The 14,117-nt window shown below is 43.2% G+C and overlaps 1 protein-coding gene across 1 annotated transcript in view; it reads left to right on the top strand.

The window, feature by feature from the left end:
* Window positions 1–14,117, top strand: part of Adm (adrenomedullin) — a 72,200-nt gene that overhangs the window by 22,620 nt on the left and 35,463 nt on the right. The window contains exon 5 of the transcript XR_015047830.1: window positions 2,723–2,807. The gene's annotated coding sequence lies outside the window, so the exon portion shown is untranslated. The remainder of the gene's footprint in view (window positions 1–2,722; window positions 2,808–14,117) is intronic.

Here is a 14,117-nt window from a genome sequence, read left to right as displayed (position 1 = left end):
GGAGTAAAGAGCTCATTTGTCTTCTCACATATAGTGTTTTAAAGAATATGCTAGAAGATGGGAAAAGTGTGTAAGAAAACATTTCACAAAAAATGGGGTCTAGTGGGGGGTGGGGCGACGGTGGAGGGACAGTGAGATGGGACAGTGGGTAAAGATGCTTTGAGCCAAGTCTAATGACTCGAATTTAATCCACAGTGGTGGAAGGAGAAAATGACTCTTACAAGTTCTCTGACCTCTGGTGCACGCCATGGCACTTGTCTATGAGTGCACATACACTTCTGGAAAACAGATCATTGTAAATAGAAATATATGGGTCAAGAGTGCCACGTTCCAACAGGGAGATGAATGCCTTAGTGTGGAAGTGGAGCTCCAGTGTGGTCTGCCTAGAACAGGATCAAACTGCCACCCTCTTATCTGCACAGTAGATTTATGGCTGTGTTCAAGAATTGACCTAGCTTTTGTTTTTATCAGCCACATTCCATTAATGCCTCAGAATGAATCTGTGGTCAATTAAAAGCCTGGTTGTTTTATTTATTTTATTTATTTATTTTTTACATGAATAGCTACCAAGCCAGGAATCCCTGTGAATCTGTGCTCTTGAGGTTTTTTGTTAGCTAAGGACAGACGTTTTACAAATGGTCCTCAATGAATCACAGGCCAGCTTACATCTTGCTTCTTTATCTAGCAGCTAAGACAAACCTTGTGCTGGCCTTTCTTTCTTTCTTTCTTTCTTTCTTTCTTTCTTTCTTTCTTTCTTTCTTTCTTCCTTCCTTCCTTCCTTCCTTCCTTCCTTCCTTCCTTAGTCAAGCCAGTCTATGAAAATGTAAGCCGGGGCTGGGTGAGACAGGTGACTGTCACATGGCAGGCATCTGTGAGGGACACAGAATGCATCAGCCTCTGTGGGGAAAGAGATCCAGAAAGAAGCTGGAAACCCACTTCATAATAGTCTTTTTTTTTTTCTTTTTTGGTTTTTTGAGACAGGGTTTCCTGTGTAGCCCTGGCTGTCCTGGAACTCACTCTGTAGACCAGGCTGGCCTCAAACTCAGAAATCCACCTGCCTCTGCCTCCCGAGTGCTGGGATTAAAGGTGTGTGTCACCACGCCCAGCTTTCTCATAATAGTCTTATGCCGTTTGTCCCCTGGAGCTCTGCCATCTCTGGCTCCAGCGAGGCATTGTGGTACTTTAATGAGATCAAGTTACACTGCCCTTGATGTTTCTACCGCTGGAATTTTGGCCCTGACCCAATACCTTGCACATGGTAGATGCTCAATAAAATTTTGTTGAATTAAATTGAATCTCATGACTCATCAACCTCAACCATATATTTACAAAAGGGAGCCAAGACTCATTCCAGCCAGACTCCCTTGGTTTCCTAGTATTCTTCGTAGTCATTTTACTTTATTGGTGAGATAGAGTCTTATCCTGTAGCCTGTGCCACAGGATGTAGCCCTAGTACAGGATGTAGTCCATCCTGTAGCATAAACTGTCCTGTGATTCGATGAGGACCATTTAGTATAGTCCAGGTTGGTCTTGAACTCTCAGTGATCCTCCTTCCTCTGCCTCCCAAGTACAGGCGTTACAAGGCGTGCGTCATTGTACTTGACCTCTTGTTGTTGTTGTTGTTGTTGCTTTCAATCAAAATGTAAAAATGGAGCGGGGGCTGGGGTGTAGTTATGGTTTACCTAGCTTGTGAGGGGCCTTGGGTTTGATTCTTAATACTAAAAGAAGAGGAAGAGGAAGAGGAGGATGGAGAGGAGGAGGGGGGAAAGGAGGATGGAGAGGAGGAGGGGGGATGGAGGAGGGAGAGGCAGAAGAGGAGGAGAAACAAGTCAGCAGCTTCAGAGACAAAGTTAAAATACTACCTATGATGGGAAAAATAAAACCAGAGGACATTTATACAGAGAATTTCTATGGAAAGTCTGTGCTTTTGATTTCATCTCTACTTAGTTTAAGGAACAATGCCAAGTAGACTCTCATCAGCTCATGACAAGAGAGTGGATTCGGGCTTAGAGATGGCTCAGCAGTCAAGAGCACTAGCTGTTCTTCCAGAAGTCCTGAGTTCAAATCCCAGAAACCACATGGTGGCTCACAACCACCATGGGATTTGGTGCCCTCTTCTGACAGTACAGGCATACTTGAAGACAGAGCACTCATATACATAAAATACATACATAAATAAATAAAGCTTTAAAAATGAGAAAGAATGGATTTAACAAGTCTAACCTCAGAGTTTGCTCTATGTTGTAGGTGCTTTTAAAATGTATACACTTTATTTTATCATTTTAAAAATTATATTTATGTGTGTGTGTGTGTTTGCCTGAATAGGTACCATGTACATGCAATGCTGAAGAGGCAGTCAAGGGTGTTGGCTCTCCCTGGGACTGGAGGTTATGGATGACTGTGAGTGTCCTGTGGGTGCTGAGAATTGAACCATGTCCTCAGGAAGAACAGTCTGTGCTCTTAGCCTCTTAGTTGGCTCTCTAGCCCTCACTTTATTTAATTTAATTATTTGTTAGTTTGGAGTGTGTGTGTGTGTGTGTGTGTGTGTGTGTGTGTGTATGAACACATGCATGAAGGTCAGAGGACAACCTTTGGGTATTGGTTTTCTTCTTCTACCATGAAGGTCTGGGCATTGAATTCAGGCCACCAGTCTTGTAAGCAAGCTCTACACACTTTATTACTATTTTTAAGACTTTTTTACTCTTTTGATATTTTTCTCTAGCCCTGGTTGATGTGGAACTTGATATATCGACCAGGCTAGCCTTGAACTCAGCGATCTGCAAGTCTCTTCAATGCTGGAATTAAAGGTATGTACCACCATGCTTGGTTCCTAAGTCATATTTTTATTTTATTCTCAGATTGCCACAGTTAATGAGGAGTGGACTTATGTGTGTCCATCAAACAAGACTTAAATTATTTTTTAAATTTTTATTTATTTATTATTTTTTTAGGATTTATTTATTTTATGTATATGAGTACGCTCACCTGTCAGACACACCAGAAGAGGGCATCGGATCCCATTACAGATGGTTGTGAGCCATCATGTGGTTGCTGGGAATTGAACTCAGGACCTCTGAAAGAGCAGTTAGTGCTCTTAACCTCTGAGCTATCTGTCCAGCCCATTTTTTTTTAAAAAAATATTTTATTATTTGTACTTTATGTGTTGCTTAAATGTATGTCTGTGTTTGAAGCACCCAAGGATGATGGAAGAGGGCGTTGGATCTCCTGGGACTTGCGTCAGACAGTTTTGAGCTGCTTTGTGGGTGTTGGGAATTGAACCTGAGTCATCCCCAAGCAGTGCTCTTAACCGCTCATCTCACCAACTCCCAGCTCTTACACCCTCATGTTCCGCTGGACATCTGTGCCTCAATTCTCTTCTATCTTTATTAAAGGAGATTTGTGGATGCACAGGAAACAGAGCAAATAGTGCTTAGCTTCCAGTTCTTCTTATTTATTTATTTGACTCATGTAAGTCCTATTGTTTACTTGAGGAGGTATAGAAAATTTAAATGAGAATTTTCCCTATAGATTCAGATGTTTGAATATTCAGTCCACAGTTGGTGGCGCTGTTTGGGTATGCTTAGGAAGTGTGGCTTTGCTGAAGGAAGTGTGTCACTGTGGGCCAGCTTTGAGGTTTGGAAGCCTCATGACATTCCCAGGGTGCTCTCTCTGTTCCCTGTCATGTCTCCCTACCACGATGGACTATTGTCCCTTTGGAACCACAAGCCCAAATAAACTTTCTTGTATAAGCTGCATTGGCCATTGTGTCTCATCACAGGACCAGGAAAGTAATGGATACAGACATGGATACAGGGGTTTGGGAGGGAGCTTGATGAGGTCACAGTGGTACCCGGGGGCAGCAAGGTATTCTTGCCCAGGACGAAGCTGGAAACTATGAGTCTTCATTTCTGAGTGGAGATCGGGAGAGGAGTAATTCCCAATCTAGAGATCATGCAGGGGTCTCTGATAATGGATTCAACTGGGTTAGACCCAAGGGGCGCATTTGCAGTAATTCAAACCCTTGGCAGTAAATAATTGAATGTGAACTTCGGGTCAGCAGAGAAATGAAAATTTATTTTGGAGACCATGAGACAGAAAGAGGCCAGGACTTTGTGGGGAGGATTTTGTGGTAATTCCATTCTCCAGGCTGAGGCTAATGACTGCTGCTTTTCTACTCAAATGAAAAATTGGGATTTGAAGAGGCAGCTGCATTAACCAAATAATACAACCTCAGGAAAAGTAGCCGGGATTTGGGGCTTGGATAGCGTCATATAAATGGGAAATAAAGTGGTACAGAGTGAGGTAGGGATGAAAGTGCTCCCAGGTATTATATGTCTTACAGTTACAGCATTATTTTTACATTTTCTTTAAAACGTAATCCCCTTGCTCTTGGCTGACACTGTATATTGGCTCAGTGAAGAGCGTTTACAGCTACTGCCTCCTCCCCTGCCTGCTACAGGGGCTGCAGCATGGACAAGTGCCCAGACTCCATTCCAGCGGAGATGGCTGTGTGGCACAGCTGGGGAAGCTGGTAGCCTCCATCCGTGCAGGTTTCCACTTCTGCACAGAGTGGCAAAGGTCAGCGAGGAGCAGAAGTCGCTGTTGCTACCTTTTGCCAGCGTGGAGCTTCATTTCAACGCAGCGCTTGGAGCAGGAGCTGTCCTGTGACCAAGATCGGGGAAAGTTGAAAGCTCAGGGTGGCGAGGAACACATACAGAGGGGATCCTGACGCCCCAGTGATGTCTGTTAACAACTACGCTGTTCTAGGTCACTCATTCCTTTTTGTTTTTTGTTTGTTTGTTTGTTTTTCCAAAGAGAAAAGCATTTGACTGGGGAGATGGTTCCATTGGCAAAGCGCTGGCTATCAAAGCACAAGGATCTGAATTTGGATTCTTATTGCTCACGTACATAGCTAAATAGACTGTGTGTACCTATAATCCTAGCCCTGGAGGGGCAGACAGACAGGAAGAAGATTCCTGGAGTTTGCTGGCCAGTCTAGTTGAATCAAAGAGCTCCAGGTTCAGTGAAAGACTCTGCCTAAAAAAATAAGGTTGAAGAATGACTGAATAAGACACCTGATGTTGACCTATGACCTACTTACATAAATGCACACACTTGGGAATATGCACACCTGTGCATGGGCGAGTGCGAGTGTACACACACACACACACACACACACACACACACCATAGAGTCTTTATCTTTTTAAGCTAGTAAACAGACTCTCACTCTGAGCTTCCCACTAGAACAGCCAGTGGAAATTTTCAAATGAGTCCCTGTTGCTTAGCTCACTCTGGAATTTCTGATGACCAGACCTAACTAAACCTCTGCCAATTCTAACGTACAACGCATACCAAGGACCTGTCGTTTTTTTTTTTTTTTATTATGTATTTTCCTCAATTACATTTCCAATGCTATCCAAAAAGTCCCCAATACACTCCCCCCCCAGTCCCCCACCCACCCACCCCCACCCCTTGGCCCTGGCATTCCCCTGTACTGGGGCATATAAAGTTGGCAAGTCCAATGGGCCTCTCTTTTCAGTGATGGCCGACTAGGCCATCTTTTGATACAAATGCAGCTAGAGACAAGAGCTCTGGGGTACTGGTTAGTTCATAATAATGATCCACCTATGGGGTTGCAGTTCCCTTTAGCTCCTTGGGTACTTTCTCTAGCTCCTCCATTGGGGGCCCTGTGATCCATCCAATAGCTGACTGTGAGCATCCACGTCTGTGTTTGCTAGGCCCCAGCATTGTCTCACAAGAAACAGCTCTATCTGGGTCCTTTCAGCAAAATCTTGCTAGTGTATGCAATGGTGTCAGCGTTTGGAAGCTGATTATGGGATGGATCCCTGGATATGGCAGTCTTTAGATGGTCCATCCTTTCTTCACAGCTCCAAACTTTATCTCTGTAACTCTTTCCTGGACCTGTCGGTTAAGCCAGTGCTTGTGGCTCTGAGTGTTTTCTTGCCTTTCCTGGCTGGATACAGCTCACAACTCTGCTGAAACAGTTGAAGACTATGGGTTCTTCTACTTCCAAAGAGCTTGGCTTCGACTTCTAGGAACACTCTAAGAAACTGTAGAAAAATACATATATATATATATATATATTTTTTTTTTTCTATTCCAAAAATCCTTCCAGGAGCTGTTCAAGTGAGACCAGAGAAGTGTCATTGGCACCTGGCTTGGAAAAACTGGGACAAGACTGACTTCAGTTTTCTATCTCTATAAACCTCAAGAATACCTGGGAAATGCCAATGTTTTAGCAACCAGACTCCATTTCCCAGGGTGTATTTTGCACCCTAAAATAGCACAATAACATTAATTCACTGATAGAATTTAATCGTCTACTTCAAGTGTTTTAAATTTATAGCTATTTGTCAATTAATTAATTCATTAATTAATTGCACTAAGGTCTCCTTATATAGCCTTGGCTGTCGTGGAACTCACTGTGTAAACCAGGCAGGCCTTGAACTTACAGTGCTCCCCGCCTCTCAGCCTCCCAAGTGCTTGGCTTTATAGATGTGAGCCACTGTGGGCAGTAGCCAATTTTAGCAGTGACCTATCAAGCCATCCACTTTCCTCTATGTCGTTTGCTACAACCCTGCCAGCCACAGAAACATCATAAAAGATGACACTGTGACACTGACTTTGTCCTTGAAACTTCAGTGACCGTTGTTCTCTGGACAAACACAGCTTAGTCACCTAACCTCATCCCCGGCCCTCTCTTCTTTTACCTTCTAAGGGCCGCACTTTCGGTGCAGACAGTCACGTCAGGGCCCTGGCACTGGCTCTTTGTTCTAACCACATTTATGCCTCTCGCCTCTTTTGTTCACCCTGGCCCACTTTATCTGCCTGCTTCCTACTTGAACCTTCTAATCTCAATGCAAATATAATTTCCTCAAAAAAGGAAAGCTCCCCTTTTTATTTTTTGAAAAGATCTGTTTCTGTAGATCAGGCTGACCTTGAACTCATCCAGATCTGCCTGTCTCTGCCTCCTGAGTGGCGGGATTAAATGTGTTCTCCACCATACCCAGAGAGAAGACTCTAATTTTGTTGTTGTTTGTATCCCCCTCCCGACCTCCCTCAGACAGGATTTCTCTGTTTATAGCCTTGGCTGTCCTGGAACTCAGTTTGTAGACCAGGCTAGCCGCAAACTCACAGATATTAGCCTGCCTCTGCCTCCAAAGTGATGGGATTTACAGCCATGTGCCACCATGCCCTGCTCCATCCATATATTGTTATAGGACTTGACTTTTTTCTTTTCTTGCTTTTCATAAGACTGTATTATAATTAAATCTGTTAATCTGCATCCCACTCTAGAGGGAAGCACATAGCTTGGTAAGGGCAAGGTCTGCGTAGGCAATACCTATTGGTTTAGCACAGTGCTCCTTCACATCTGGAAACAGCATCTTTTTGGTAACTAATTTGCACATAGTTTCTAAAGAGGCTGGTATGTCTTTACATAGCAATTATGATAAAGGAATATAGTAAGATAATGACTAACTATAGTGGATGGTGGATTCAAATCCTCACTCTCAATGAAGTTCACAACCCTCAAAAAAAAAAAAAAATCAAAACTCAACCCAAACGAAACCAACCAGCCAATCACCCTCCCCTCCAAACAAACAAACAAATCCCCAGGTATCCAAGTTGTTCACTTTATGGTGTGTGGGCATCTTTGTGGGCTTGTCTTCTCATGTGTACATCCTGTAGTGATAACAGCTCTCTATGGCAGAAGTGTTTTGAAGGACGACTGTTGATGCTTGATTATAAGTCACCAAGTTATCACAGGGTCTAAATTCCCCATTGTGAGCTGGGTGCTGTCTGGTCCTTCAAGGCATAAAGTTGGCCATTTACAACAGCATTCCATCATTAAATGGAAATGCTATACCCGAATCAGGCTCATGTAAGTCCTGAATGTATAAGTAATTTCATAAGCAAAGGGTACCAATGCCTCTTCCTCGGGGTTACATCTGTGGTCTATTAGTTTTGTATAACAGGTTAGATGGTGAGGAGAGACCCTAGGGCCTGTCTCAAGGCAGTTGTGTGTAATATTCGTGGCATTACCCAGAAGTGGCTTTGAATGACACAGGTGACGGAAATCCTCTCAGTTGCAGTATGGATCTATATTGAATTAGGGGTAGCAGATAACGGCTTGGCTGGACAGTCATGGCTCATGATTGGAGATGACTAGGAGATCCGAGAAAGCAGTCTGTGGGCAGAAATCTCTGTGTTAAAAAAGAAACGTGAAGATGTGGATGGTCATCAAACAGTAACCTCTCAAAAGGGCGGCTCAATAAGCAGGTAGATCGGGTGACCTGTTTCCTTATCTTTTCCTCTGGCCACCCTGGTCTTGGGCCGATAAACAGAAGGTCCCACAAGTTGTCCAGAGGCTCAGCTACGTGGATTTTCCAATCACTGCTGATTAACAGGAGGCCAGAAGTGAACATCCACTCAGAGGCACACGGCTTAGTTAACTGGCGAGAAGCTGCTTACAAATGGTCTTCCATCATGGAGGGACAGATGTCACTCCCACTGGACAAAGCACTTTGGCTACAGTTCAGAGCAGTTCCTCCAAAACCACTGTTCAGGGATGTATAGGTGTTATGGACAGAACCCTGTTCAGGGATGTATAGGTGTTATGGACAGAACCCTGTTCAGGGATGTATAGGTGTTATGGACAGAACCCTGCTTCTGACGAGGGAACTCACGGTGAGTGGAGTGTGGCAAAGGTCTCACACTCATGGAATTCATTGAGCTTGCTATGTTTCCTCGACTCCTGAGAGCACCTTACAGTGTTGGAGCACTGTCCTCTAGGATGTAACATATGTTCTAAATTAGACTCCTGCACATTGCTCTATTTCCCATCACCAGTTTTTATGGGTCCAAGAATCAAAGACAGAGAGATGAGTTGTTTTTTTTGTTTTTTTTTTTTTTAACTATTGCTTTTAGTAATCCACTGGGCATTCTTTTTGGATTCTTGTTGCCGCCACTTTAGGTTTTGCTGCTCTCAAGGTCTTAGTGACAAGGCAGGAATTCAGACGTGGCACATTGACACATATGTGAAGCCTCTTGGGACTCCTCAGACCAGTGAATCAACAGGAAACAAAGAGCTCTCTTTCTTCATTTTTTTTTTTTTTGAAACAGGATGTCCTAGTTTGAAACAGGTGCTATGATGACCAAAGCAACTTCAGGAGAAAAGGGTTTATTTGACTTACATATCTTGAATTGTTTATTTAGTCTTTATGTATATGTATGAGTCATAGGAAAGTGGAAATTAGAGAACAGCTTTCAGACTCGTTTCTCTCCTTGCACTTTGGGATCCAGGTGCTGGACTCAGGTTATCAAAGTTGGGTCATTAAGTGTCTCTATCTGCTAAAGCATATCAATGGTTCTCTGTTCTTTTATTCTTTTTGGGGGGACAAGGTCTCATGGAGCCCAGGTTGGCTGAGAATGGCATTGAACTTCTGATCCCTCTGACTCTACCTTCCAAGCTCTTAGAAACAGGAACAATACCTCCTGGTGTTCAGTCCCCGTGGTGCTGAGGGTGGTACCCAGACCCTCATACGTCTAACTGAGCAACACTCTCACCTATAGAAATCTCTGTAGAAGAGCATCATCGACAGCCTGTATGACTTGAGTCTGGTGGGGTCTACTGTGTTGAGTTAGGATTCATTAATGTCAAGGAACAGAATTCCAGTCAAATCAGCTCAAATACTGGCCTGCCCAGGCCCTCAGTCCTGCACAGCGATCAGTTTGTCTTCCAAGCCACATCACCGGCTTTTGTTTCAATGTTCTGATAATAATAAGAAGAAATATAAATTAATAAACAAGTAATATCTACTTATCACTTATTATGTGCTACGACATATATACTGTGCAATTTGGCACAACTCTGGGTTTGATGATTTTGTGAGTTGTATATATGCATATGTTATTTTTACAGTCTTATAAAGTGAGCTCAATTTTACATTTTACCTGACATACATTAATTTTACAGAATAGTGAGCTTCATCATGAGACACTCATACACATATAAAACATTCCTTGATTATATTACTCTCTTGGAAACTAATTTTTTTTGAGACAGGAACTCACTATTTGCTCTGGCTGTCCTGGAACTCACTATGTAGACCAGGCTGGCTTCAAACTCAGAGACCGGCCTGCCTCTGCCTCATACCTATTTTATATATGAGGAAACTAAGACTCAGAAAATGAAGTAACTTAGTCATGTGAGCATCTGACCTAAACTTTAGCATACACTCTCTCCAGCTCTCCAGGGCTGTCCGAGCTCTCACTTTTCTTTCTAAAGGTGGGTCTCATTACTCACTAATGTAGCCACAGGCTAGTGACCTCACACTCACTATGCAGCCACAGGCTAGTGACCTCACACTCACTATGTAGCCACAGGCTAGTCTCTCAACATTCCTGGTGCCTCTGTTGAGGTTGCAGATGTCCTTTTGTTAGTGAACCATCGCACCTGATTCCCAAGGGCTGTTCTTGTGATGTGACACTTGGCCCACATATACTCTGTCTCTCTCTCCCTGTATCTCTCTCTCTGTCTCTCTCTCTCTGTCTCTGACTCTCTGTGTCTGACTCTCTGACTCTCTCTGTCTCCCTCCCTCTCTGTTTCTCTCAGTCTGTCTCTGTCTCTTTGTCTCTGTCTGTCTGTCTGTCTGTCTGTCTCTGTCTGTTTCTCTGTCTTTTTGTCTCTTCCTCTTCCTCTCTTCCTCTCTCCCTCTCCCCACCTCTCTGCCTCTCTCTCATCTTCTTCCAGAGTTGGGGTATATACTTTTATCTCAGATCCTAGGGTTCTGGATGGCTCCTTGAGGCCTAACTGGGATATGTCAGCTACTCCTGGGCTGACTTTTTTCTCCTGTGTTCCACGTCTTCGTCTCTGCGGGATACGCTGATCCCGAACCTAACTTCTCACAAGTAAAAATGGCCACCTCTGAGAGCAGCAGAGTCTACAGGAAACACACCCTACTGTGTACTACAGTCATTGCTGCTCTTCCACATTCCCTACATCTGGAGAGTTGCCATCTACCTGTTAAATAATGAATTTAAACCCAAGGCTCATGAGGGTCGTGCTTGAGGGGTCACCAGACAGTCTTGATTTTAGCTGAGTATTAAGGGTAAGTGCCAGCTTTATCCCTGCTGGATGGGAGAGACCAGAGGCTGGAAGTCCACTGAACAGACCCTGCAGCTATTTTATTGGCCACATGATCCTCCTTTCTTTACTGCTCATCCTGTTTAGAAACCAAACTGTGAGCCTTTCCACTCTTTCTCCTAACAATGTGTTCTGGGAACAAGATGCCATCATCTCTTGATTTACCTTTCCTTGTTCTCCTCTGTTTCTGTGTCTTTGTTAGGGTTTCTATTGTGATGAAACACCATAACCAAAAGCACTTGGGGAGGAAAGGGTATTTCTGCTTACATCCTATCGTCCACCATCCAGAAAGTCATGGCAAGAACTCCTGGCAGGATCTGAAGCAGGGGTATGTAGGAGTACTGCACAGTGGCTTGATGCTCATGGCTTGCAGAGCCTGCTTTCTTACAGCACCCAAGATTATCATCCCATTCCAGGGTGGCACTGTCCACAGTGACCTGGAGGAACACCCACAAGAATCATCAATTAAGAAAACATACCACAGGTTTGCCCACAGGCCAATCTGGTAGGAGTATTTTCTCCATTCAGGTTTGTTCTTCCCAAATGACTAAAGTTTAAGTCAACTTGATGTAAACTTACCAGCATACCTTTCAATATGGAGGAAATGACAAGGAGGCTGTCTACCAGGCTAGCAAGATTACTCAGTGGGCATTGGCCTGGCCAGCAAAATAACTCAGTGGGTGAAGGCACTTGCTGCCAGGCCTGAGAAACAGAGTTTAATCCCTGGGACTCACAATGGTAGATGGAGGGTACCCATTCCCTCTAGTTGTCCTCGGACCTCTACGAAGGAGAGTCTCCAGAAAGAAGCTGGGCCTGCAAAGTTTGACTGATTATAGCTGCAGTGGTATAGAGAGATGGAAATGTTGCAGCCCAGAGCCGAACTGTGCCCTATCCCAGGGGTAGCTGTAGCCTTTTGCTCACCATTTCCTTAGCCATTTCCTTGTTCACCTATGTGGTGGGACGTAGCATCCGGTGATTAACAGATAAAAGCAATCAGTTATCTTAGCAGACCATGAGCTTCCACCAATCCTGAAGCTAAGGATGTCATCAGAGGGCATCTGAGACCTGAGGGAGAGACTTCCCCATCTAGAGACTTCCCCACTGCCCAGTTGATGAGCCTGACGGTGTATTTTAAAATTGTTCTTACTTAGGGTATTCTTTATTCTGCTACTATAAAACACAAACGTGGATCTGTGTGCAACATGAGACCTGGGGTGACTTATCTGCATATTTTCTGGGTCTCTGTCACTCAAATTTGGGTCCAGAATAAACTTAAGCCTTCTTCCTGTTGAGGTACGAGCTGTGCCTTTTGTGTCACAGCTCCATTTATACACTGTTACACTCTTGTATCTTTGTATTGTCTCTCATACCTACAAAATAGGTCATTGAAATGCAGTTTTAATAAAAAGATCTATTTTTAAATTTTTTATTACTTATTTTATGTGTATGGATGTTTTTGCCGAATGTATGTCTGGATACCTTGTGTGTACTTGGTGTCTGTAGAGGCCAGAAAAAGGCATAAGATCCCCTGTAACTGGAGTTAGCAGCAGTTATGAGCTGCCATATGGGTGCTAGGAATTGAAGCCTGGCACTCTGGAAGAATAGCCCAGAACTCTTAACTCTTGAGCCATCTGTCCAGCCCAAGATCTATTTATTTTTAAACTATGTGTATCTGTGTGTGGATTAGTGTATATGAGTTTAGGAAGAGGTCAGAAGAGGCTGTGGGATGCCCTGGAGCTGGAGTTATAGGTTATGAGCCTCCCTTAGTGGGTGCTAGGAACTAAACTTGGGTCCTCTGCAAGAGCAGTATATGCTTTTAACTGCTTAGCACTTCTTCAACTCCCATAAAATGTAATTTTAAAAGAGTATGGCTCATGGATTGGCAAATTAATATAGTGAAAATTACCATTCCACCAAAAACCATTTATAATCAAAGCCTCCATTTTATTCTTCATGAAAACAGAAAACAAACAAACAAACAAAAAACTACTCATATGGAACCACAAAAGACCCTGGATAGCCAGAAGAATCATGCTGGGGGGATTTCCATCCCAGATCTTAAAATACATTACAGAGCTACAGTAAGTAATAAAAACAGTATGGTGCCGACACAGGAACAGACATGTAGACCAAGGGAACAAAACTGAAGACCCAAACATATGTACACTTAGCTGCAGCCATCTAATATTTGACAAAAATGCCAAATAACAAACAAAGAAAAAGCCACAGGAGCATAGACAGCATCTTCAACAGACAGTGCTGGGAAAACTGAATGAAATTAGAATTGTTTCTATCTCCTTGCACAAAACCAGACTCCAAATTGGCCAAACCCGAGACACTCAAACGACTAGAAAAAGAATCCTGGGAATAAGGTACCCTGCACAGTGTAGTCATAAAAAAGAACGTTCTCAATAGGATTCCAGTTGCTCAAGATTAAGGCCAACAACCAGTTTCATGAGTGGACCTCGAAAAACTCAAAATCCTCTGCACAGCTAAAGAAGTATGCACAGAATGGGGATCTTGTCAGCTGTAACATCAGACAGGATTAATATCAAGAATATATGAAGAACTCAAAAAAGCAACAACAAAAGAAGAAGCAAAAATTAACAAAACCAAAGTATTTAGTTAAAGAATGGGCCTGGTATCTGAACAGAGACTTCTCAAAAGTAGGGAAAAAATGGCTAAGAAATATCTCAAAAATTATACATCATGTCTAGTAATCAGAGAAATACAAATCAAAATAACTTGAGGTTTCACTTAACCCCTGTCAGAATGTTTAAGATCAATAGAACAATAAACAGTGGTGATGGAGAGGACACAGGCAAAAGGGAACCCTTATTCATTGTTGTTGAAATTGCAAAATGGTCCAGTCACTCTGCAAAGCAGTGTGGAGACCCCCAGAAAGCTAAATATAAATCTACAGTATGAGTCATCTATGCTACCCCTTG

This window comes from Mus caroli, unplaced genomic scaffold (assembly GCF_978045245.1).
Source record: "Mus caroli unplaced genomic scaffold, Mus_caroli_1 scaffold_8, whole genome shotgun sequence".
NCBI classification, from domain to species: domain Eukaryota; kingdom Metazoa; phylum Chordata; class Mammalia; order Rodentia; family Muridae; genus Mus; species Mus caroli.
The sequence above is the reverse complement of the archived record's forward strand: the minus strand, read 5'-3'. Positions and strand labels throughout refer to the sequence as shown.